The sequence below is a fragment of the Coregonus lavaretus genome, assembly GCF_964263955.1.
Source record: "Coregonus lavaretus genome assembly, chromosome: 26".
Taxonomy (NCBI): domain Eukaryota; kingdom Metazoa; phylum Chordata; class Actinopteri; order Salmoniformes; family Salmonidae; genus Coregonus; species Coregonus lavaretus.
In genome coordinates this window covers 32361041-32387134 of record NC_140013.1, presented here as the reverse complement: position 1 = coordinate 32387134, position 26094 = coordinate 32361041, and the positions used below count along the sequence as shown (strand labels likewise).

Here is a 26094-nt window from a genome sequence, read left to right as displayed (position 1 = left end):
GCCAAATACATTTAAACTCAGTTTTTCACAATTCCTGACATTTAATCCTAGTAAAAATGTCCTGTATTAGGTCAGTTAGGATAACCACTTTATTTTAAGAATGTGAAATGTCAGAATAATAGTAGAGAGAATGATTTATTTGACCTTTTATTTCTTTCATCATATTCACAGTGGGTCAGAAGTTTACATACACTCAATTAGTATTTGGTAGCATTGCCTTTAAATTGTTTAACTTGGGTCAAATGTTTCGGGTAGCCTTCCACATGCTTCCCACAATAAGTTGGGTGAATTTTGGCCCATTCCTCCTGACACAGCTGGTGTAACTGAGTCAGGTTTGTAGGCCTCCTTGCTCGCACACGCCATTTCAGTTCTGCCCGCACATTTTCTATAGGATTGAGGTCAGGGCTTTGTGATGGCCACTCCAATACCTTGACTTTGTTGTCCTTAAGCCATTTTGCCACAACTTTGGAAGTATGCTTGCGGTCATTGTTCATTTGGAAGACCCATTTGCGACCAAGCTTTAACTTCCTGACTGATGCCTTGAGATGTTGCTTCAATATATCCACATAATTTTCCTTCCTCATGATGCCATCTATTTTGTGAAGTGCACCAGTCCCTCCTGCAGCAAAGCACCCCCACAGCATGATGCTGCCACCCCCGTGCTTCACGGTTGGGATGGTGTTCTTCGGCTTGCAAGGAAACCCCTTTTTCCTCCAAACATAACGATGGTCATTATGGCCAAGCAGTTCTGTTTTTGTTTCATCAGACCAGAGGACATTTCTCCAAAAAGTACGATCTTTGTCCCCATGTGCAGTTGCAAACCGTAGTCTGGCTTTTTTATGGCGGTTTTGGAGCAGTGGCTTCTTCCTTGCTGAGTGGCCTTTCAGGTTATGTCGATATAGGACTCGTTTTAATGTGGATATAGATAATTTTGTACCTGTATTGTCACAAGGTCCTTTGCTGTTGTTCTGGGATTGATTTGCACTTTTCGCACCAAAGTACGTTCATCTCTAGGAGACAGAACGCGTCTCCTTCCTGAGCGGTATGATGGCTGCGTGGTCCCATGGTGTTTATACTTGCGTACTATTGTTTGTACAGATGAACGTGGTACCTTCAGGCGTTTGGAAATTGCTCCCAAGGATGAACCAGACTTGTGGAAGTCTACACATTTTTTTCTGAGGTCTTGGCTGATTTCTTTTGATTTTCCCATGATGTCAAACAAAGAGGCACTGAGTTTGAAGGTAGGCCTTGAAATACATCCACAGGTGCACCTCCAATTGACTCAAATTATGTCAATTAGCCTATCAGAAGCTTCTAAAGCCATGACATCATTTTCTGGAATTTTCCAAGCTGTTTAAAGGCACAGTCAACTTAGTGTATGTAAACTTCTGACCCACTGGAATTGTGATACAGTGAATTATAAGTGAAATAATCTGTCTGTAAACAATTGTTGGAAAAATTACTTGTGTCATGCACAAAGTAGATGTCCTAATCGACTTGTCAAAACTCTAGTTTGTTAACAAGAAATTTGTGGAGTGGTTGAAAAACAAGTTTTAATGACTCCAACCTAAGTATATGTAAACTTCCGACTTCAACGGTACACAGTAACACCACAACACCCCTGCAAAAACAGATGCAGCAAGCTGCTAAGCCTGTATCCTCATTTCAGAAAAGAAGGGAGGGGGGCAGAGAAAGTGAGAGAGAGAAAGAGAGAGAGGAGGAAGAATGAGAGAGAAACTGTTGTTTTCCCATCGTAGTCATGAGGATTATATCAAACATTCTTAGTAGATTACTCTTAGGGGCTTGTGCTTTTGTTCTCTTGGCTAAATAAACTATTATTCAGTGCATCTCAGGTGCTGTGCTTACTCCGAGGACTAACTCATCCTTCCTACTCTCAAAATTATACTTTATGTCAATCTCTCCCCATCGCTCTCTATCCTTTGCTGTCTTCTGATTGCCTGCCTGTCTCTCTGAATCTCTGCTCTTCTCCCCCTCTATCACTTTTCCAGCATTGCAAAGGCACCACCCATCTTGCACAGAAATAACTGGTGGGAGAGGGAGGGTGGGTAGGGGAGACACCAGTCTTAGATAAGCCCAGGAGAATCTCCCATCATCCTCCTCTTCAGCAACACTCAGATGACTGCTCTGGGAGGGTGAGCCACTCGAAGTAGACGTTACCCGTAAGCACAGATTAACGACCAGCTTCCCATTCCCCTTATCCTAACCATTAATGACCAGCTTTCCCTTCCCCTAATCCTAACCATTAGTTGGAAAACTACCAAACCTGACCTCAGATCAGTGTCTGGAGACAACTTTATCCTACATCAGGTGCAGTGGAGGCTCATAATAATGGCTGGAATGGAGTATAATGGCTGGAATGTGGTGTAATGACTGGAATGGAGTGAATGGAACAGTATCAAACATGAACCATTCCATTTACTCCATTCCGGACATTATTATGAGCCGTCCACCCCTCAGCAGCCTCCACTGGTCAGGTGAGTCAGCTACGGGGCAGAACAGTCAGAATTGTCTGGTAGCCTACATTTGCACTGGCAAAATCCCAGCAAAATAGAGATTCATACAGAAAAGTACTTTTCTGTGGGTGTTCCTTCAGAAATCCACTGCTTATTTTGCCCACTATCTAGGTGAAGATCCCCGCCTCAGCACTGTGTAGGTCTACAAACAGACACTCACTAAACTTGAGCTTTGTCTGAACTCTGGCTAACTCTGCCACCCAACAAGTTATCACCTGCAAAACCACATCACATAAGGGAGGGTGAAATCAGGGACCCCGAATAAAAATCATTTCCTATTCTTTCTCTCTCTCTCTCTCTCTCTCTCTCTACTCTCTCTTTCACACACACACACACACACACACACACACACACACACACACACACACACACACACACACACACACACACACACACACAATTAAATAAAAACAAAACACTGGCTCACATATAAGGCAAAGAGAAAGAAAGTTCAGCACAGCGGAAGCAATATAGGCTGTTACTCATTTTCATGGTTTTTAATGAGAAGAAAACTTCATGGTAGCGTTTGACTGTCAATACATGATGATCAAATCAATCTGGTTTAGTACACCCCAGGGAGGAAATGTCATAGTGAGAAGAGAGAAATAGGAGGGAAAAGAAAGGGAAGAGCTAATGAAAGGCAGACGCAGGCAGAGACAGAGCAGAGACAGTGAGAGACGTGGGTGTCTGTAGACTTGAAGAAGTTTCCGCGAGTGGTGGTGGGAACATTTATGGGAGGCTGGTGTGAAGTATGAAAAGATGATGAGAAACACACACAGTCTGTCTGTTGCTCACAGAACACACACACACCACACAGTCTGTCTGTTGCTCACAGAACACACACACACAGTCTGTCTGTTGCTCACAGAACACACACACACCACACAGTCTGTCTGTTGCTCACAGAACACACACACACAGTCTGTCTGTTGCTCACAGAACACACACACACCGTCTGTCTGTTGCTCACAGAACACACACACACACACACACAGTCTGTCTGTTGCTCACAGAACACACACACACACACAGTCTGTCTGTTGCTCACAGAACACACATACACAGTCTGTCTGTTGCTCACAGAACACACACACACACAGTCTGTCTGTTGCTCACAGCCCCAGCGAGATGGTCACTCTAAAGACATAAACATCCAACTGATGATGATTCATAGCTCCACACTCTGTGTGTCTGAGTGTGTGTGTGTGTGTGTGTGTGTGTGTGTGTGTGTGTGAGTGAGTAAGTGAGAGAGAGAGAGAGAGAGCGCGAGAGAAAGAGCGAGAAAGAGAGAGAGAGAACTTACATAGTTCTATGGATCTGTTAATGTCAGGTGTGTCAACAGCAATGAGAACAGATTCATCTGGCAGTCTGAGCACAGCACAGCATAGCTTACCCCTGGCACCATTTAAACAATTCTAAGGTGTATGCAGTCAAGCGCTTAGAAAAGACGTGTACCGTTGGGTGATCAATGGTAATGTGTATAATGACATAATATAATCAATATTGTTGTACAATGACTTGTGCTCAATGGTGATGTTTAGAATTGATTTAAACTCTATGCCTCATTGAAACTGATTGATTTCGATATCCTGCCCCTTAGGCCAGAATCTATAGGCCCTAAATCACAACGCCTATGTCTACTATCTGGTCTACCTTCATGTAGGCCTACCTTACTCTCTGTAGGCCTATTAGGAGAAGAGCCTACAAGCCTGTATTCAAGGCTATAGCTGCGTAGGCCTTAGCCCTTGATCATGACTCTCAGTTCCATTACATTACACATAAGAGTCATTGGACAGAGGCATCTTCTGTAGGGGGGAGTTTTGTTAAGAGCCGCAACGCTTGGTCCAAACATTAACACGCATCTCTTGCGGTACGGTTTTGAAAGCATAAGGGCCTTATCGTTCATATCGGCAATAAATAATTTTCAAAAAACACAAGGTTAAATTGATACACACATTTATTGGGTTAGGGTTAGTGTTCCCACACAGCCATATTTCAATGTTACAGTGCTTGTTTACGGAAAACAGACGGAAGACAGAGTGGACTCAATGTGAAAAAAACTGTCTGCATGTTCTTCACAAAGAGGGCAACTGATGCTACTGAGCCAGATGTCTGTGTGTCAGGGGAGAAGAACAGTCTGCATGTTCTTCACAAAGAGGGCAACTGATGCTACTGAGCCAGATGTCTGTGTCAGGGGAGAAGAACAGTCTGCATGTTCTTCACAAAGAGGGCAACTGATGCTACTGAGCCAGATGTCTGTGTCAGGGGAGAAGAACAGTCTGCATGTTCTTCACAAAGAGGGCAACTGATGCTACTGAGCCAGATGTCTGTGTCAGGGGAGAAGAACAGTCTGCATGTTCTTCACAAAGAGGGCAACTGATGCTACTGAGCCAGATGTCTATGTGTCAGGGGAGAAGAACAGTCTGCATGTTCTTCACAAAGAGGACAACTGATGCTACTGAGCCCGATGTCTGTGTGTCAGGGGAGAAGCTCCAGGTGGTATCCCATTTTAAGTACCTTGGCATCATACTTGATTCCAACCTCTCTTTTAAAAAGCAGGTGAAAAAGGTAACTCAAATAACCAAATCCAACCTAGCTAATTTCGGATTCATTCGAAATTGTCTGACTACTGAGGTAGCAAAACTGATACTCCCCCACTTAACATACTGCTTGACTAGTTGGACCCAAGCTGTACAACATTAAAACCCATTCAGTCTGTCTACAAACAGGCTCTCAAAGTGCTTGATAGAAAGCCCAATAGCCATCATCAATGTTACATCCTCAGAAAACATAAGCTCCTGAGTTGGAAAAATCTTGCGCAATACAGCGACACGTCTTGTATTTAAGATCCTAAATGCCCCCCCCCCTCCACTTAGTACTTTTGTCAAACAGAAAACCCAAACCCACGGCAGCAGATCCACGAGGTCTGCCATGAGCGGTGACTGTATAGTTCCCTTAAGGAAAAGCACCTTCAGTCAATCTGCTTTCTCTGTGAGGGCTTCCCATGTATGGAACACACTGCCTTCAGACACACAACTGCACCACCTAACACAGCTTCACAAACAACAAAGACATGGCTAAAGGACAATCAGACTTGTGAACATAATCCCTAGCTGTATATAGCCGCTTTCCATATCTGTAGCTTGTGAGGTGTGTAAACACCGTTGCTTTTCTGTATTTTTAAAAATTAAAAATATATATATATTTCAGCTTTAATATTGCAGATAGATTGTAACTTCCATCAATGTAATTGTCTGCATCACTTTCAATCCCCCATGTTTTTCTTCTTCTTGCAAATATATATATATATACACAGTTGAAGTCGGATGTTTACATACACCTTAGCCAAATACATTTAAACTCAGTTTTTCACAATTCCTTACATTTAATCCTAGTAAAAATTCCCTGTCAGTTAGGATCACCACTTTATTTTAAGAATGTGAAATGTCAGAATAATAGTAGAGAGAATTATTTATTTCAGCTTTTATTTCTTTCATCACATTCCCAGTGGGTCAGAAGTTTACATACACTCAATTAGTATTTGGTAGCATTGCCTTTATATTGTTTAACTTGGGTCAAACATTTCGGGTAGCCTTCCACAAGCTTCCCACAATAAGTTGGGTGAATTTTGGCCCATTCCTCCTGACAGAGCTGGTGTAACTGATTCAGGTTTGTAGGCCTCCTTGCTCGCACACGCTTTTTCAGATCTCCCCAAAACTTTTCTGTAGAATTGAGGTCAGGGCTTTGTGATGGCCACTCCAATACCTTGACTTTGTTGTTCTTAAGCCATTTTGCCACAACTTTGGAAGTATGCTTGGGGTCATTGTCCATTTGGAAGACCCATTTGCGACCAAGCTTTAACTTCCTGACTGATGCCTTGAGATGTTGCTTCAATATATCCACATCATTTTCCTTCATCATGATGCCATCTATTTTGTGAAGTGCACCACTCCCTCCTGCAGCAAAGCACCCCCACAGCATGATGCTGCCACCCCGTGCTTCACGGTTGGGATGGTGTTCTTTGGCTTGCAAGCGTCCCCCTTTTTCCTCCAAACATAACGATGGGCATTATGGCCAAACAGTTCTGTTTTTGTTTCATCAGACCAGAGGACATTTCTCCAAAAAGTATGATCTTTGTCCCCATGTGCAGTTGCAAACCGTAGTCTGGCTTTTTTATGGAGTTTTTGGAGCAGTGGCTTCTTCCTTGCTGAGCGGCCTTTCAGGTTATGTCGATATAGGACTCGTTTTACTGTGGATATAGAGACTTTTGTACCTGTTTCCTCCAACATCTTCACAAGGTCCTTTGCTGTTGTTCTGGGATTGATTTGCACTTTTCGCACCAAAGTACGTTCATCTCTAGGAGACAGAACACGTCTCCTTCCTGAGCGGTATGACGGCTGCATGGTCCCATGGTGTTTATACTTGCGTACTATTGTTTGTACAGATGAACGTGGTACCTTCAGGCGTTTGGAAATTGCTCCCAGGGATGAACCAGACTTGTGGAGGTCTACAATTTGTTTCTGAGGTCTTGGCTGATTTCTTTTGATTTTCCCATGATGTCAAGCAAAGAGGCACTGAGTTTGAAGGTAGGCCTTGAAATACATCCACAGATACACCTCCAATTGACTCAAATTATGTCAATTATGGGGCGGCAGGTAGCTTAGTGGTTAAGAGCGTTGTGCCAGTAACCGAAAGGTCGCTGGTTCTAATCCCCGAGCCGACTAGGTGAAAAATCTGTCGATGTGCCCTTGAGCAAGGCACTTAACCCTAATTGCTCCTGTAAGTCGCTCTGGATAAGAGCATCTGCTAAATGACTAAATATAAATAAATAAATAAAATTAGCCTATCAGAAGCTTCTAAAGCCATGACATCATTTTCTGGAATTTTCCAACCTGTTTAAAGGCACAGTCAACTTAGTATAATTAAACTTCTGACCCACTGAAATTGTGATACAGTGAATTATAAGCGAAATAATCTGTCTGTAAACAATTGTTGGAAAGATTACTTGTGTCATGCACAAAGTAGATGTCCTAACCGACTTGCCAAAACTATAGTTTGTTAACAAGACATTTGTGGAGTGGTTGAAAAACACATTTTAATGACTCCAACCTAAGTGTATGTAAATTTCCGACTTCAACTGTCCTTATTATGGGCACAGTATGCTTTACATTAGTTATCTTGTTGTTATTAGTCCCATTCTTCAGCTCCATTCAACACCTCCCATCTACAGTGGGGAGAACAAGTATTTGATACACTGCCGATTTTGCAGGTTTTCCTACTTACAAAGCATGTAGAGGTCTGTAATTTTTTATCATAGGTACACTTCAACTGTGAGAGACGGAATCTAAAACAAAAATCCAGAAAATCACATTGTATGATTTTTAAGTAATTAATTTGCATTTTATTGCATGACATAAGTATTTGATCACCTACCAACCAGTAAGAATTCCGGCTCTCACAGACCTGTTAGTTTTTCTTTAAGAAGCTCTCCTGTTCTCCACTCATTACCTGTATTAACTGCACCTGTTTGAACTCGTTACCTGTATAAAAGACACCTGTCCACACACTCAATCAAACAGACTCCAACCTCTCCACAATGGCCAAGACCAGAGAGCTGTGTAAGGACATCAGGGATAAAATTGTAGACCTGCACAAGGCTGGGATGGGCTACAGGACAATAGGCAAGCAGCTTGGTGAGAAGGCAACAACTGTTGGCGCAATTATTAGAAAATGGAGGAGTTCAAGATGACGGTCAATCACCCTCGGTCTGGGGCTCCATGCAAGATCTCACCTCGTGGGGCATCAATGATCATGAGGAAGGTGAGGGATCAGCCCAGAACTACACGGCAGGACCTGGTCAATGACCTGAAGAGAGCTGGGACCACAGTCTCAAAGAAAACCATTAGTAAAACACTATGCCGTCATGGATTAAAATCCTGCAGCACACGCAAGGTCGCCCTGCTCAAGCCAGCGCATGTCCAGGCCCGTCTGAAGTTTGCCAATGACCATCTGGATGATCCAGAGGAGGAATGGGAGAAGGTCATGTGGTCTGATGAGACAAAAATAGAGCTTTTTGGTCTAAACTCCACTCGCCGTGTTTGGAGGAAGAAGAAGGATGAGTACAACCCCAAGAACACCATCCCAACCGTGAAGCATGGAGGTGGAAACATCATTCTTTGCGGATGCTTTTCTGCAAAGGGGACAGGACGACTGCACCGTATTGAGGGGAGGATGGATGGGGTCATGTATTGCGAGATCTTGGCCAACAACCTCCTTCCCTCAGTAAGAGCATTGAAGATGGGTCTTCCAGCTTGACAATGACCCAAAACACACAGCTGTTGCTCCGTAAGAAGCATCTCAAGGTCCTGGAGTGGCCTAGCCAGTCTCCAGACCTGAACCCAAAAGAAAATCTTTGGAGGGAGCTGAAAGTCCGTATTGCCCAGCGACAGCCGCGAAACCTGAAGGATCTGGAGAAGGTCTGTATGGAGGAGTGGGCCAAAACCCCTGCTGCAGTGTGTGCAAACCTGGTCAAGACCTACAGGAAACATATGATCTCTGTAATTGCAAACAAAGGTTTCTGTACCAAATATTAAGTTCTGCTTTTCTGATGTATCAAATACTTATGTCATGCAATAACATGCAAATTAATTACTTAAAAATCATACAATGTGATTTTTGGGATTTTTGTTTTAGATTCCGTCTCTCACAGTTGAAGTGTATGTATGATAAAAATTACAGACCTCTACATGCTTTGTAAGTAGGAAAACCTGCAAAACCGGCAGTGTATCAAATACTTGTTCTCCCCACTGTATCTCTTAACACCATCCATATTGGATTTCTATTTGCCATATATATTTTTACTGTACTGTGATGTTTCACAAAAGTTCTGAACCCTTCTATTCTCATTGTTTCTACAGATTGTAAATTGAAAATAAATGTTTTTGCTAAAAGTATTATTATATTATTGATCAATTGACTATGACTTTTCAGATCACCCAGTAGTGCTATCTGCAGGGTTAGCTCCAGGTAAATATTGCAATCTTTCAGCCATTCCTGGTGTTACGAACCCCGTGGCTTTAAAAGTCTCATGCAAATTAGAATAGTGACACGGAAACAGTGAGAACAAAAATACACCGACAACCATAAGCTACCGTCAAACACAAAATGTTTATTATGATCATACGGTAAAGGTTTGGGAAAAGGGCTGAGGAGGACCCAAGGAATGAAACAATAATGTAAAAAAAACCTAAACTGATCTTGCCTGCCTCAAGAACCGCTAAGCTACTGCTAATCATACAAAAATACAGTGGGTGGTCCGCTCAGGTCTAACTAGTGTTTTTAGACAATGTTCTTTCTACGGGTAATGTATGACCAAGGGCAACTTGCTAAATCCCCCTTTTCCCAGGAACACACAACATAGTTACCATATAGAGTAACCAGCAAATGAGTGAGTACACAAAAAACAGGACACCACAGTATCCATACTCACAAACGAAAATAGTCTCTGTCAGCAAACACAATTGACTGGCTTTTAAAACAATGGGATGTGTGATGTGAGTGAAAAACCAGAAACAGGTGGTGCAATGCAGAGGAATGTCCACTGATTGGTCCACCTCAGCAATCAGCAGATAAACGGATGTCGGACAGGTGGGACACCCCAACGACCACCAATCAGGAACACAAAGGACACCTGTGATTAGGGCAGAAGGAGAGGAAAAACACAAAAACACATACAGGATACCTGTATCCGTAACACCTGGACCTGTGACCAAAAACAAGCTACAAATTGGCAGTACCAAAACAAATGATCTAATGATTCTGTCTCTTCGCAGCAAAATCTGCAGAGCTGGGAAGATTGTAGCCCCCATATAAATAACTTTATATTGGTAGCAATAATTTTGCATAATAATTTAAAATGAAAAATTATAAGTTTTGAATCCGGTGTCGTTTTGCGTATCAGTTCATAAACACTATGCCATGGAATTGGTATGTCAAAAATCTCTTCCCAACTATTTTGCAATCTATATAGGACGGCTGCCAATCCTTTGGTCCTTAAATGAAACTGGTATACTTTTTTATTTATCACAATTTTCTTTAACCAATTATGGTCTTTAATGCAGGGCCGACAGACAAGTTCCTTACTTTTTCCCCCTTCCACTTTCCTCTTCCATTTTTGCGGTAATGCTGCAATTATTTGGTTGTAATTTTGGGTAGAGCAGACATTTCCATATGTTTTAGTTAGCTGCAAGTGCTACATAACTCCACCAGTCCTACCTATGATATCATTTACGAAGATTATACCTCTTTTAAACATTTTTTCAAAAAAAAATATATTTTTTAATCAATTACTATATTTGAATTTAACCACAATATGTGTTGCATTATTTGTTCTGTTGTTTCTGGAGGATTAAATTGAAATTGCAACCAACTTTCTATGGCTTGTTTTAGAAATAGTGATATTTGGGAGATGATTTCCTTTTCAAATAACTGAAAGTGAGAGGTTGTAATCTGAATAAAGGGAAAAAGGCCATTCTTGAACATGGGTGAGACAATCTTACTAATTTTCTAGAGAACCAGTTCGGATTTAAGTATAACTTTTGTATGACTGAAGCTTTTAGTGATAGGTCTAATGCTTTAATATTTAATAATTCCTGTCCTCCGAATTCATACTCATTATATAAATAGGACCGTTTAATTTTGTCTGGCTTGCCGTTCCAAATAAAATTGAATCTTTTTTTCTCATATAATTTAAAAAACTGTTCGCTAGGCGTAGGCAAGACCATAAGCAAATAGGTCAACTGGGATAATACTAAGAGTTAATCAGGGTGATTTTTTCACAAATAGACAGGTATTTACCTTTCCATGGTAGCAAGATCTTATCTATTTTTGCTAACTTTCTATTAAAATGTATTGGCGTGAGATCATTTATTTCATTTGGGATATGTATTCCGAGCATATCCACATCACCATCAGACCATTTTATTGGTAAACTACATGGTAATGTAAAAATTGTATTTTTTAGTGATCCAATACGTAATATAGTACATTTATCATAATTTGGTTGTAATCCAGAGAGGTTAGAAAATGTATCTAGATCCTCTATGAGGCTGTGGAGGGATTCAAGTTGTGGATTTAAAAGAAAACATGAATCATCAGCGTACAATGTCACCTTTGTTTTTAAGCCCTGGATTTCTAATCCCTTGATATTATTGTTGGATCTGATTTTAATAGCTAACATTTCGATGGCCATAATAAATAGATATGCCGATAGTGGACAACCTTGTTTTACTCCTCTTGACAGTTTAAAACTTTCTGAGAAATAGCCATTATTTACACCTAGGGTTACTATACATGATTTTAACCCATTTTATAAGAGATTCTCCCAAATTGAAATGCTCCAGGCATTTATATATAAACTCCAGTCGTACTTTATCAAATGCCTTTTCAAAGTCTGCTATGAATAGCAGGCCTGGTTTCCCAGATTTTTCATAGTGTTCTATTGTTTCCAGTACTTGCCTTATATTATATCCAATGTATCGTCCATGTAAAAAACCTGACTTTTTTATTCTATGTGCTATACATTTTGCTAGAATATTTGCATCACAACACTGAAGTGTAAGGGGCCTCCAATTTTTTTTAATGGACTGGATCGTTATATTTCCCACTTGTATCCTGTTTCAGTAATAATGAAATCAGACCTTCTTCTTGAGTGTCTGATAATCTACCATTTACATAGGAGTGGTTAAAACATGCTAATAACGATCCTCTGAGTATATCAAAAAAGGTTTGGTATAGCTCGACTGGTATGCCATCCAACCCTGGAGTTTTCCCAGACTTAAAGTCTTTAACTGCATCCATAAAGTCCTCCTCTGTAATTTCACCTTCACATTAGTCTTTCTGTATGGCTGTTAACTTTACATTATCAATAGAACAAAAAAAAATACAATTACCTTCAGTTAGAGGAGATGGAGGTGACTGAAACGAAAACACATGCTTAAAGTACTTTGCTTCCTCCTTCAAAATATAATTTGGTGAATCATGGGTGACTCCGTCATTTGTAACCAGTTTCAGTCAATTATTTTTGGTAGCATTTCTATGTTGAAGATTAAAAAAGAATTTGGTGCATTTCCCCCCATATTCCATCCAGTTTGCTTTATTTTTTATAATATATTACACTTGATCTTTCTTTAATAAGTTTCTCCATTTCTTTTTGTTTTTCCTCTCATTTATTCTGAGACTCTATGTTACAGTTTTAATTGCTATCTATCTGTTCTGTTAGACCTTCTATTTCCTTTGTTAGTATGGACCCTTTTGACCTACAGTGAGGGAAAAAAGTATTTGATCCCCTGCTGATTCTGTATGTTTGCCCACTGACAAAGACATGATCAGTCTATAATTTTAATGGTAGGTTTATTTGAACAGTGAGAGACAGAATAACAACAAAAAAATCCAGAAAAACACATGTGAAAAATGTTATAAATTGATTTGCATTTTAATGAGGGAAATAAGTATTTGACCCCTCTGCAAAACATTACTTAGTACTTGGTGGCAAAACCCTTGTTGGCAATCACAGAGGTCAGACGTTTCTTGTAGTTGGCCACCAGGTTTGCACACATCTCAGGAGGGATTTTGTCCCACTCCTCTTTGCAGATCTTCTCCAAGTCATTAAGGTTTCGGGCCTGACGTTTGGCAACTCGAACCTTCAGCTCCCTCCACAGATTTTCTATGGGATTAAGGTCTGGAGACTGGCTAGGCCACTCCAGGACCTTAATGTGCTTCTTCTTGAGACACTCCTTTGTTGCCTTGGCTGTGTGTTTTGGGTCATTGTCATGCTGGAATACCCATCCACAACCCATTTTCAATGCCCTGGCTGAGGGAAGGAGGTTCTCACCCAAGATTTGACGGTACATGGCCCCGTCCATCGTCCCTTTGATGCGGTGAAGTTGTCCTGTTCCCTTAGCAGAAAAACACCCCCAAAGCATAATGTTTCCATCTCCATGTTTGACAGTGGGGATGGTGTTCTTGGGGTCATAGGCAGCATTCCTCCTCCTCCAAACACGGCGAGTTGAGTTGATGCCAAAGAGCTCGATTTTGGTCTCATCTGACCACAACACTTTCACCCCGTTCTCCTCTGAATCATTCAGATGTTAATTGGCAAACTTCAGACAGGCCTGTATATGTGCTTTCTTGAGCAGGGGGACCTTGTGGGCGCTGCAGGATCTCAGTCCTTCACGGCGTAGTGTGTTACCAATTGTTTTCTTGGTGACTATGGTCCCAGCTGCCTTGAGATCCTTGACAAGATCCTCCCGTGTTGTTCTGGGCTGATTCCTCACCGTTCTCATGATCATTGCAACTCCACGAGGTGAGATCTTGCATGGAGCCCCAGGCCGGGGAGATTGACAGTTCTTTTGTGTTCCTTCTCACCAAGCTGCTTGGCGATGGTCTTGTAGCCCATTCCAGCCTTGTGTAGGTCTACAATCTTGTCCCTGACATCCTTGGAGAGCTCTTTCGTCTTGGCCATGGTGGAGAGTTTGGAATCTGATTGATTGCTTCTGTGGACAGGTGTCTTTTATACAGGTAACAAACTGAGATTAGGAGCACTCCCTTTAAGAGTGTGCTCCTAATCTCAGCTCGTTACCTGTATAAAAGAAACCTGGGAGCCAGAAATCTTTCTGATTGAGAGGGGGTCAAATACTTATTTCCCTCATTAAAATGCAAATCAATTTATAACATTTTTGGCATGCGTTTTTCTGGATTTTTTTGTTGTTATTCTGTCTCTCACTGTTCAAATAAACCTACCATTAAAATTATAGACTGATCATTTCTTTGTCAGTGGACAAACGTACAAAATCAGCAGGGGATCAAATACTTTTTTCCCTCACTGTAAATTGCTTTTGTTTTCGAGATGAGTACTGAATTGCATGGCCTCTAAAGGCACATTTAAAAGTGTCCCATACAATAAGGGGATTTGCTGTACCTATGTTATGTCTGAAAATTCAGTTATAAATTCCTCTGTCCTAGTTAAAAACAAGTTATAATCCAATAGGCTTTGATTACATTTCCAATATCCTCGCCCACGTGGAAATTAAGTAAGATTAATGTATATGCCAATTATATGATGGTCCGACCGCATTCTGTCCCCTATCAACACTTTATTAACTTTTGGTGCCAACGAGAATGACATAAGAAAGAAGTCAAGACAACTAGCTTGATTGAGTCTCCGCCATGTATATATCACTAGGTCAGGATATTTAAGCCTCCATATATCCACTAGTTCTAATGTATCCATGACATTCATGATTTTCTTAAGAGCATGAAGGTGATAGTTTGTAGTGTGATTTCCTTTACGGTCCATTGAGCTATTTAAAACAGTATTATAATCTCCCACCATAATAATAGAGTCTTGTATTAATTGCAGGGTTGATCATTTATTATATTGTCAAAGAAGCGTGGATCATCATTATTTGGTCCATAAAGGTTAATGAGCCATATCTGTTTATGGTCCAATAACATATTTAGAAATCATCCATCTACCGTTTTGTTGCTTTTTGTGCTATTGCTCTGTCTGCGTGCTAACTGTTGCTTGTCCTATGTTGCTCTGCATGTCCGTACTGCTCATTGTTTGTCTGTATTGTTATTGCTTTTAATAACCTGCCCAGGGACTGCAGGTTGAAAATTTGCTGGTTGGCTAAAACCGGCACTTTTACTGAAATGTTGATTAATGTGCACCGTCCTTGTAAACATAAAAAATAAACTCAGACTAACTGTGTTAATCTCCAAACACAGAAGATGGACGCTACAAACGTGTTGTCACTGATAAATACTGTTACAACCGGTTAAAACTGTGTACAGTAAGTGTTTATTTTGCATTTGTGAAATTATTTTGATGTGATATGAAAGTAGAGGGATTTATGTTTCTAGAACCTTACAGCAATTGAGAATAGATTCCGTTTAGATGGAGTATTTGGCTGTTTTGGCTTCCAGAGCAAATTCGCCCTTTAAACAGAACATGTAAGGTACTTGGACTAAGGAGTAACGTTAGGCTCCTTTAGTCCAATATTGGGCAATGTAGGCCTATGCTATTTAGTTGCATTTAGGCTAGTTGCATAGAGAAACTAATTTCAATTCCTGACCATTTTTCAACTCTCTCTCAACACTGACGTGCTGTCAAATTTAGACTAGGATACTTCTTCCCTCCCCGAGGTCAGTGTTGTGAGCAAAACTAGCTAGTCGTGTCATTACATCCTCGCAACGAAAAAAAGGCAGACTTTAGGACTGCGGAAAGAAATGGCTCTGCTGTTGCCCTAGCCATCACCTATTCCCGATCCTATCCCTTGAGCGACTTGGCCAATCAGTGCGTGTCAGCGACACATGAATGGTGATATCCACGGAATGGCTCGCGGAACAAAGAAGCCGCCCGTCTCGAATACCCGTATCGGTCGATAGAGAAAATTCGCTGATAAAACAGCACAGAAGATTTGAGTTGGTAAGGCTTGGGTGAAATCTTCGAAGCAAAATAGAAAAAAGTCCAACGGTTGTTTTTTTTGCTCAAGGAGGGAACTTGGCGTCGTGAGAGCTTTGTCGATCGGGAGGCGAGGCTTTTGGCTACGTTGTTACATTGGAACGTAAGTAAAATCTATCATGCCAGTTTAATTTTATTGCGTCGAATATAATAATGTTTGAACACATTCCATAGTGTTGTTCAATATGCTCTCTATTCTTGATGTTTAGAAAACTTGGCAATGTTTACAACTTTGTCGCACTGTTTTTTTTTTTTGTACATGTTGTTTTTATGAAGCTGCAGCGACTCAATAAGCCATTCGTACGAGAAGGCTAATTTTGGACTTTATTTAAATCCAATTATGTCGACTGGGAAGCGAGGCTTGGTAACTTGAGAAGCATAACTTGTCTTTGGCATTTACTTGTAATGAAACATGTTTTATTCATTCATCCCACCGTTTACAATAGCTTGGGAAATAATGACAAAATATGAATAAAGTGATTATGATTAGAATGTTTTCGAAACGATATTCGGAGTGGCTACAAGCAAATACAAATAATTTCCCCCCAAAAATATTGTTGACAACATGCAGAATATTCAGCACCTCATTCTGTCGAAAACTGGGACACCGACTAGGCCACCGTAATGGGTATTACTTACATCAGGAAAGCAGTTTTTTGCAGAAAGTATTAGGCCACTGTATTGTAGTCTACTCCTTTGCAGAACTTGCATGTCTGCTTGCTATTTGATACCCTGCTTTGGACAGTTTCCCATTGGCACAGCTGAGTTGACGTCAGTCTAGTCTGTGAGTCTACAGACAGGTGGGCAAACAGGAGAGATATTTTACAGCGGGGATGGGTTTACCAAATCGGACGCCTATTCAAGTGGATCTGTTGCAGTTTAAATGGAAAATGCTTTATCTCCTGGAGTAATGTCCAGATGAAGTGTCTGACGGCTTTACCGTGGGATGGACCAGTGAAGGAGCCAGTTATCATATTGATATGTGTTTTCTTTCCTTAATGCGTTTTAGTGGATGGTACATTAAAACTCTTTGTCACAAGAGTAGGCCTTGCTTACTCTTCTGACTAGGCCTACAACTAACCCATTATATGGCTGTTGTATAGGCCTAATCAATGAATGATCCCATGGGGTGGAAGTATTTAGATTTTTCCTAGTGTAGAACCATTCACAGCCCCCACACTCAATTATTAACATCTGAGGTTTGAACCCACGACCTCAGTCACGTCAGGTGACCTATGAACCCTATAGCCACCTGGGTGGGTGACATCCATAGTGCATCATGACCACACAAATGCAGAGCTGGAATAGGCAAACCATTGGATGTTTGTTTTTTTACCAAACACAATGCTATTTCTCTGTAAACAAATTAAGACTTTCAGCATGCTTATAGAGAAGAGCACTCAACATGTACTGCACTGACACAAATGACTGATGATTGGTTGAAATAAATTAATAATATAAAATTGCATTTGTCACATGTGCCGAATACAACTGGTGTAGACCTTACCCTGAAATGCTTACTAACAAGCCCTTAACCAACAATGCAGTTCAAGAAATGGAGTTCAGAAAATATTTACTAAATAAACTAAAGTAAAAAATAAAATAGAAAGTAACACAATACATTTTTTTATTTTATTTAACCAGGTAAGCCAGTTGAGATCAAGTTCTCATTTACAACTGCGAACTGGCCAAGATAAAGCAAAGCAGTGTGATAAAAACAACAATAACACGGAGTTACATATGGAATAAACAAAAACGTACAGTCAATAACACAATAGAAAATAGAAAATCTATATACAGTGTGTGCAAATGTAGTAAGTAATGGAGGTAAGGCAATAAATAGGCCATAGTGCAAAATAATTACAATTTAGTATTAACACTGGAGTGATAGATGTGCAGAAGATGATGTGCAAATAGAGATACTGGGGTGCAAATGAGCAAAATAAATAACAATATGGGGATGAGATAGTTGGGTGGGCTATATACAGGGGGTACCGGTACCGAGTCAATGTGCGGGGGTACAGGTTAGTCAAGGTATTTTGTACATGTAGGTAGGGGTAAAGTGACTATGCATAGATAATAAACAGCGGGTAGCAGCAGTGTAAAACAAAGGGGGGGGGGGGGGTCAATGTAAATAGTACAGGTGGCCATTTGATTAATTGTTCAGCAGTCTTTATTGCTTGGGGGTAGAAGCTGTTAAGGAGCCTTTTGGACCTACACTTGGTGCTCCGGTACCGCTTACCGTGCGGTAGCAGAGAGAACAGTCTATGACTTGGGTGACTGGAGTCTTTGACACATTGTTGGGCCTTCCTCTGACACTGCCTAGTATATAAGTGGCCCTCGACTGGCGCAGCGGTCTATGGCACTGCATCTCAGTGCTTGAGGCGTCACCTCAGACCCCCTGGTTCGATTCCAGGCTGTATCACAACCGGCTGTGATTGGGAGTCCCATAGGGTGGCGCACAATTGGCCCAGCGTCGTCCGGGTTTGGCCGGTGTAGGCTGTCATTGTAAATAAGATTTTGTTCTTAACTGACTTGCCTAGTTAAATAAAGGTAAAATAAAAAGGTCCTGGATGGCAGGATGCTTGGCCCAGTGATGTACTGGGCTGTACGCACTACCCTCTGTAGCGCCTTACAGTCGGATGCCGAGCAGTTGCCATACCTGGCGGTGATGCAACCGGTCAGGATGCTCTCGATGGTGCAGCTGTTGAACTTTTTGAGGATCTGGGGACCCATGCCAAATATTTTCAGTCTCCTGAGGGGTAAAAGGCGTTGTCGTGCCCTCTTCATGACATTCTTGGTGTGTTTGGATTGTGGATTGTGGGAGCTGAACTGTTAGATTTCAGTGCAGCCTTTTGACATTATTGACCATAACCTGTTGTTATGGTTTTTCAACCTCAGCTCTGAATCCACGATATGGCAATCTATCTAATAGAACATAGGGTCTTCTTTAATGGAAGGTTCTCTAATGTTAAACATGGGAAGTGTGGTGTACCGCAGGGCATCTCTCTAGGCCCTCAACTATTTTTTCTATTTTTACCAATGACCTGCCACTGGCATTAATTAAAGAAAGCCTGTGTCCATGAAGGGTAATGATTCAACCCTATACGCGTCAGCAACCACAGCTAATGAAATCACTGCAATAGTTGCAGTCAGTTTTAGAATGGGTGGCCAGTAATAAACCAGTCCTGAACATCTCTAAAACTAAGAGCAATCTATTTGGTACAAATCATTCCCTAAGTTCTAGATGTCAGCTGAATCTGGTAATGAATGGTGTGGCTGTTGATGAGACTAAATTACTTGGTGTTACTTTAGATTGTAAACTGTCATGGTCAACATATTGATTCAATGGTTTAGGGCTGTCCCCGACTAAAAACAATCTCGGTCGATCGAAAGTCGTCTGTTCTTTTGACCGATCGTTTGTTTGAAATTTTAAAATGTGTATTTTTCCATATAGACACACGCTATGTGTTTTAATAAAATAAACTATATGTATTGAGCTTGTCTGATGCTTTAAGCACACTGTTTGATTAAATCAGACACAAATGACTTGAGGGAGCCAGTAATCCTGCTCCTGCTGGCTTTCGCAGATTCTGCCGTTACGCTCCTGAATTTGCTGTTAATGGGCTACACGAGTAGTCGACAACCTTTGTCATGTGAAATGCCAATTTAACTGACCATTTCTACCGATCTGCATGGCAGTTATGGTTTTCATATGTACATTTTCGTTGAACAGTTTCATTTAATTTATAATAACGTCTTCATATCTCAATCATTGTCATGTGGTTTATCAAAATTCTATCCAAATCTAAATGAAAATGATACAAATATAAAAGTAACTTCTATTGCCATTGCCAATATGTAAAAATAGCCTACATAAAGCCAACAAATAAAAACATTGCAGCCTGCAGGTAGAAAATATCCTGATAAAAATATATATCCTATAAATCACATTGGCTACGCATGGCCTGTCTGCAACGAACTTGAAACAATGTATCAACTATCAACTTGGGTCTTGTCTGAAGCTTGTGCTAGTAAACTTGCAACATTGTATAAAATATTCTGGGCCCTCAGTTTCCTGTGCCAGTGAGCTCGGGACACACACAGCTGTAGGCTATTTGCGCAAGGGATAAGAGGTCATCAGATAGACCTATTTTATGACATTTCCACTGGATCAGAGCATTACATTTTTCACTTTCACGCTGAGTGGTTATTTATTTATTTATTTTTATTTCACCTTTATTTAGCCAGATAAGCCAGTTGAGAACAAGTTCTCATTTACAACTGCGACCTGGCCAAGATAAAGCAAAGCAGTGCGATAAAAACAACAACACAGAGTTACATATGGGGTAAGAAAACATAAAGTCAAAAAATACAACAGAAAATATATATGTGTAAATGTAGCAAGTTATGGAGGTAAGGCAATAAATGGGCTATAGTGCTAAATAATTACAATTAGTATTAACACTGGAATGCTAGATGTGCAAGAGATTATGTGCAAATAGAGATACTGGGGTGCAAAAGAGCATAATAAATAACAATATAGGGATGAGGTAGTTGGGTGGGATAATTTCAGATGGGCTGTGTACAGGTGCAGTGATCGGTAAGGTGCTCTGACAACTGATGATTAAAGTTAGTGAGGGAGATAAGAGTCTCCAGCTTCAGAGATTTATTAAAAGGGAGAGAGCTGGACTTTTTTCTCCAAATACATTGAGGAACTATTGTCATTCTCAATGGATGTAAAAACAGACACTTCGCTTGCTGTTTGAGGTGAAGAAATCAACATTACTTTGAGAAGCTCCACAGCTCAATAGTGGTGGTGCGTTCTACGTTTATTTGGCTACATTTGCGCGCAGGCCACGTAGCCTATAGGCCTACTTCTATGTGTAATCAGGTGCGCGTCCTTACTCAACATTGACAGGCGCGCTCCAAACAAAAGACAATGACTAAATTGACAAAACTCATGAATGGGATTTAAAAAACAAAACTTGTTTCTCACAAGCGTAGGTTGTGCGCTCTGCAAACAACGTGTCCACTCTGACAATGAGAACGGTAAAAGACTGGAGTAATGAAATATTGAATGTATTAACAGAAATGACCGTAACTAAACAAACATTGTAGATTACGAAATAACGGTAAATGCACTACTGGTGATATATGTCATGGGGAATTGATAGACACTAACAATCAAATGCAAACAATTCACACAATGAAGTTGTGAAACAACACATTTTCACAAATTGGCGGAAGAGAGCACATTCGGGAGAGAGACGTACATTGTGCATCTCAGCAACACTCCCCTTCTTCTTGGACTGTGCCATCCCCGCGGCCTCCGCAATGGATTAGTCTAGGCCTCCGCAATGGATTAGTAAACTGAGATGGGCGCGAATCAGACAGGTGTCTCGTGTGCCATTACAATTTTTACTGGAATGAGTAGGTGTGTCCAAACTTTCAACTGGTACTGTGTGTGTGTGTGTGTGTGTGTGTGTGTGTGTGTGTATATACACTACCAGTCAAAAGTTTGGACACACCTACTCAGTGTTAAACAAATCAAAATATACTTGAGATTCTTCAAATAGCCACCCTTTGCCTTGATGACAGCTTTGCACACTCTTGGGATTCTCTCAACCAGCTTCATGAGGTAGTCACCTGGAATGCATTTCAATTAACAGGTGTACCTCCTTAAAAGTTAATATGTGGAATGTCTTTCTTTCTTAATGCATTTGAGCCAATCAGTTGTGTTGTGACAAGGTAGAAGATAGCCCTATTTGGTAAAAGACCAAGTCCATATTATGGCAAGAACAGCTCAAATAAGCAAAGAGAAACAACAGTCCATCATTACTTTAAGACATGAAGGTCAGTCAATATGGAACATTTCAAGAACGTTTACATTTTCTTCAAGTGCAGTCGCAAAAACCATCAAGCGCTATGATGAAACTGGCTCTCATGAGGACTTCCACAGGAATGGAAGACCCAGAGTTACCTCTGCTGCAGAGGATAAGTTCATTAGTTACCAGCCTCAGATTGCAGCCTAAATAAGTGCTTCACAGAGTTCAAGTAACGGACACATTTCAACATCAACTGTTCAGAGGAGACTGTGTGAATCAGGCCTTCATGGTCGAATTGCTGCAAAGAAACCACTACTAAAGGACACCAATAATAAGAAGAGACTTGCTTGGGCCAAGAAAAATGAGCAATGTACATTAGACCGGTGGAAATGTGTCCTTTGGTCTGGAGTCCAAATTTGAGATTTTTGGTTCCAACCGTGTGTCTTTGTGAGACGTGGTGTGGGTGAACGGATGATCTCCGCATGTGTATTTCCCACCGTAAAGCATGGAGGAGGTGGTGTTATGGTGTGGGTGTGCTTTGCTGGTGACACTGTGATTTATTTTGAATTCAAGGCATACTTGACCAGCATGGCTACCACAGCATTCTGCAGCAATGCCCCATCCCATCTGGTTTGGGCTTAGTGGGACTAGCATTTGTTTTTCAACAGGACAATGACCCACCACACCTCCAGGCTGTATAAGGGCTATTTTACAAAGAAGGAGAGTGCTGCATCAGATGACCTGGCCTCCCCAATCCCCCGACCTCAACCCAATTGAGATGGTTTGGGATCAGTCGGACCGCAGAGTGAAGGAAAAGCACCCAACAAGTGGTCGGTATATGTGGGAACTCCTTCAAGGCTGTTGGAAAAGCATTCCAGGTGAAGCTGGTTGAGAGAATGCGAAGTGTGTGCAAAGCTGTCATCAAGGCAAAGGGTGGCTACTTTGAAGAATCTCAAATATAAAATATATTTTGATTTGTTTAACACTCTTTTGGTTACTACATGATTCAGTGCTTGAGGCATCACTACAGACCCCCTGGTTTGATTCCAGGCAGTATCACAACCGGCCGTGATTGGGAGTCCCATAGGGCGGCGCACAATTGACCCAGCATCGTCCGGGTTTGGCCGGTGTAGGCCGTCATTGTAAATAAGAATTTGTTCTTAACTGTCTTACCTAGTTAAATAAAGGTAAAATAAATAAATAAAATAAATAAATACAAAATGTGTTATTTCATAGTTTTGATGTCTTCACTATTATTTTACAATGTAGAAAATAGTAAAAATAAAGAAAAACCCTGGAATGAGTAGGTGTGTCCAAACTTTTGACTGGTACCGTATATATACATACACAGAACAAAACAATTAAAACGCAACATGCAACAATTTCTACGATTTTACTGTTACGGTTCATATAAGGTGTCCAAACTTTTGACTGGTTGTGTGTGTGTGTATATGTGTGTGTGTATATATATATATATATATATATATATATATATATATATATATATATATATATATATATATATATATATATATATATACATACACACACCTCTTGATCGACCAAACAGTCAACTAATTGGGGTCAGCCCTTCAATGGTTGTAAATCTGGGGAGAGGTCTGGCCGTGATAAAGAGATGCTCTGCTTTTTTGACACCACACTCCACAAAGCAAGTCCTGCAGGCTCTAGTTTTATCTTGATTATTGTCCAGTCACATGGTCTAGTGCTGCAAAGAAGTACCTAGTTAAGCTGCAGCTGGCCCAAAACAGAGCTGCACATATTGCTCTTCATTGTAATCTGAGGGCTAATAACAAAACTATACATACCAGTCTCTCTTGGCTAAGACTTGACGAAAGACTGACTGCATCACTTCTTGATTTTATAAGAAACATTAATGTGTTGGAAATTCCAAATTGTTTGCATAGTCAACTTGCACACAGCACTGATACACACACTTACCACATCAGACATGCCACCAAGGGTCTTTTCACAGTCCCCAGTTCCAGAACAAATTCAAGGAAACTATACAGAGCCTTGCATTTAATTCCCTTCCATCTCATATAGCGCAAGTGAACAGCAAACCTGGTTTCAAAAAACTAATAAAGCAACACCTCACGGTACGCTTCTCCCCAATGTGACCTACTTTTTGCGTGTATGTACTGACACGTATGTGTAACTGATAGATGCACACTACATGTTAATGTTTAAAAATAATGTAAATTGTACATTATATTGTCTGTAATTTTTTTTATTTTTCATTATGTCGGACCCCAGTAAGACTAGCTCTCAGCACACCAACCCTGAATACACTACAATGGAACCAGTTTCTATTGTGGTGTTTGTTGCATAACCTACTGTCACATGCAGTACAAACAGGGTGTGCATGTGACTACTGTATTGCAATAAACATCACACACAGGGTACGTGCTTCCTAAGTGTGTGTTCAATGGAGTGGTGGTGTGTTGAGGGAAACAGAATATCCTACCCTTTCACAATCCTGCTTCAGCCCACTCTGTCAGTCGGTGCTAATGTTGATAGCTATATTGTTTTCACTGTACCCTACCACAAAGTAAGTGAGCTGCGCTGACACTAACAGGACACCCTAACGTTGTTGTGAGCAGGTTATGTGACAATGAATCATGTAATGCTGCCCCCCTCTGAGTCTCAGTAGGGAGGCTGGTGTGGCTCACGGTCATCCTGAGAGAGGCGTTTCTGATGAAATAGTACCCCTCTACTGGGAAAACGAAAAGGCAAGCTTTGGCAGCTTGTTTCAGCTTCTTCTATGTTTCTGTCACTGAGGGGAAAAAGCCCCAATAAACTGCAGTCAGGGACTGACTGACTCTAGGAGCTTATGATGCAGAAGAAGCAACGTTTTTGAGTTACTTTGATGCATGCGGTTATCGCCATTACAACTTTATTGCTGCTGTGATATTTGGGTAATTCATTGTGACAAATGAGGTTGCAAATGACTGGCGTGTGGAGCAGCAACCAGTCGTCCCAACAAACCGCTGTTGTGAGATACAGAATGTATACTAAACAAAAATATAAACTCAACATGCAACAATTTCATTGATTTTTACCGAGTTACAGTTCATATGAGGAAATCAAATCAAATTTTATTTGTCACATGTGGCGAGTACAACAGGTGTAGACCTTACAGTGAAATGCTTACTTATAAGCCCTTAACCAACAATGCAGTTTTAAGAAAAATAAGTGTTAAGAAAAAAATAGATAAGTAAATAACAATAACGAGGCTATATACAGGGGGTACCGGTACAGAGTTAATGTGCGGGGGCACAGGTTAGTTGAGGTAATATGTACATGTAGGTAGTTAGTGACTATGCATAGATAATAAACAGAGTAGCAGCAGCGTAAAAGGGGGTGGGTGGGGGAACAATGCAAGTAGTCCGGGTAGCCATTTGATTAGCTGTTCAGGAGTCTTATGGCTTGGGGGTAGAAGCTGTTAAGAAGCCTTTTGGACCTAGACTTGGCGCTCCGGTACCACTTGCCGTGCAGTAGCAGAGAGAACAGTCTATGACTAGGGTGGCTGAAGTCTTTGACAATTTTTAGGGCCTTCCTCTGACACCGCCTGGTATAGAGGTCCTGGATGGCAGGAAGCCTGGCCTCAGTGATTTAATGGGCCGTACGCGCTACCCTCTGTAGTGCCTTGCGGTTGGAGGCCAAGCAGTTGCCATACCAGGCAGTGATGCAACCAGTCAGGATGCTCTCGATGGTGCAGCTGTAGAACTTTTTGAGGATCTGAGGACCCATGCCAAAATCAGTCAATTGAAATAGATTAATTAGTCCTTAATTTATGGATTTCACATGACTGGGAATACAGCTTTGCATCTGTTGGTCACAGATACCTTTTTGTGCATTCAAATTGCCATCGATAAAATGCAATTGTATTCGTTGTCCGTAGCTTATGCCTGCCCATACCATAACCCCACCGCCACCATGGGGCACTCTGTTCACAACGTTGACATCCGCAAACCGCTCGCCCACACGACGCCTGTGGTTGTGAGGCCAATTGGACGTACTGCCAAATCCTCTAAAACGACGTTGGAAGCGGCTTATGGTAGAGAAATGAACCTTCAATTCTCTGGCAACAGCTCTGGTGGACATTCCTGTAGTCAACATGCCAATTGCATGCTCCCTCAACTTGAGACATCTATGGCATTGTGTTGTGTGACACAACTGCACATTTTAG

General features: G+C 41.1%; 1 protein-coding gene across 4 annotated transcripts in view; it reads left to right on the top strand.

Annotated features, from left to right (window-relative positions):
• Positions 1-15887: 15887 nt before the first annotated feature.
• LOC311101853 (SPRY domain-containing SOCS box protein 4-like) overlaps positions 15888-26094 on the top strand; it is a 60368-nt gene continuing 50161 nt past the window's right edge. For all 4 annotated transcript variants that reach the window (XR_014609957.1, XR_014609958.1, XR_014609959.1 and 1 more), the window contains exon 1: positions 15888-16159. The gene's annotated coding sequence lies outside the window, so the exon portion shown is untranslated. The remainder of the gene's footprint in view (positions 16160-26094) is intronic.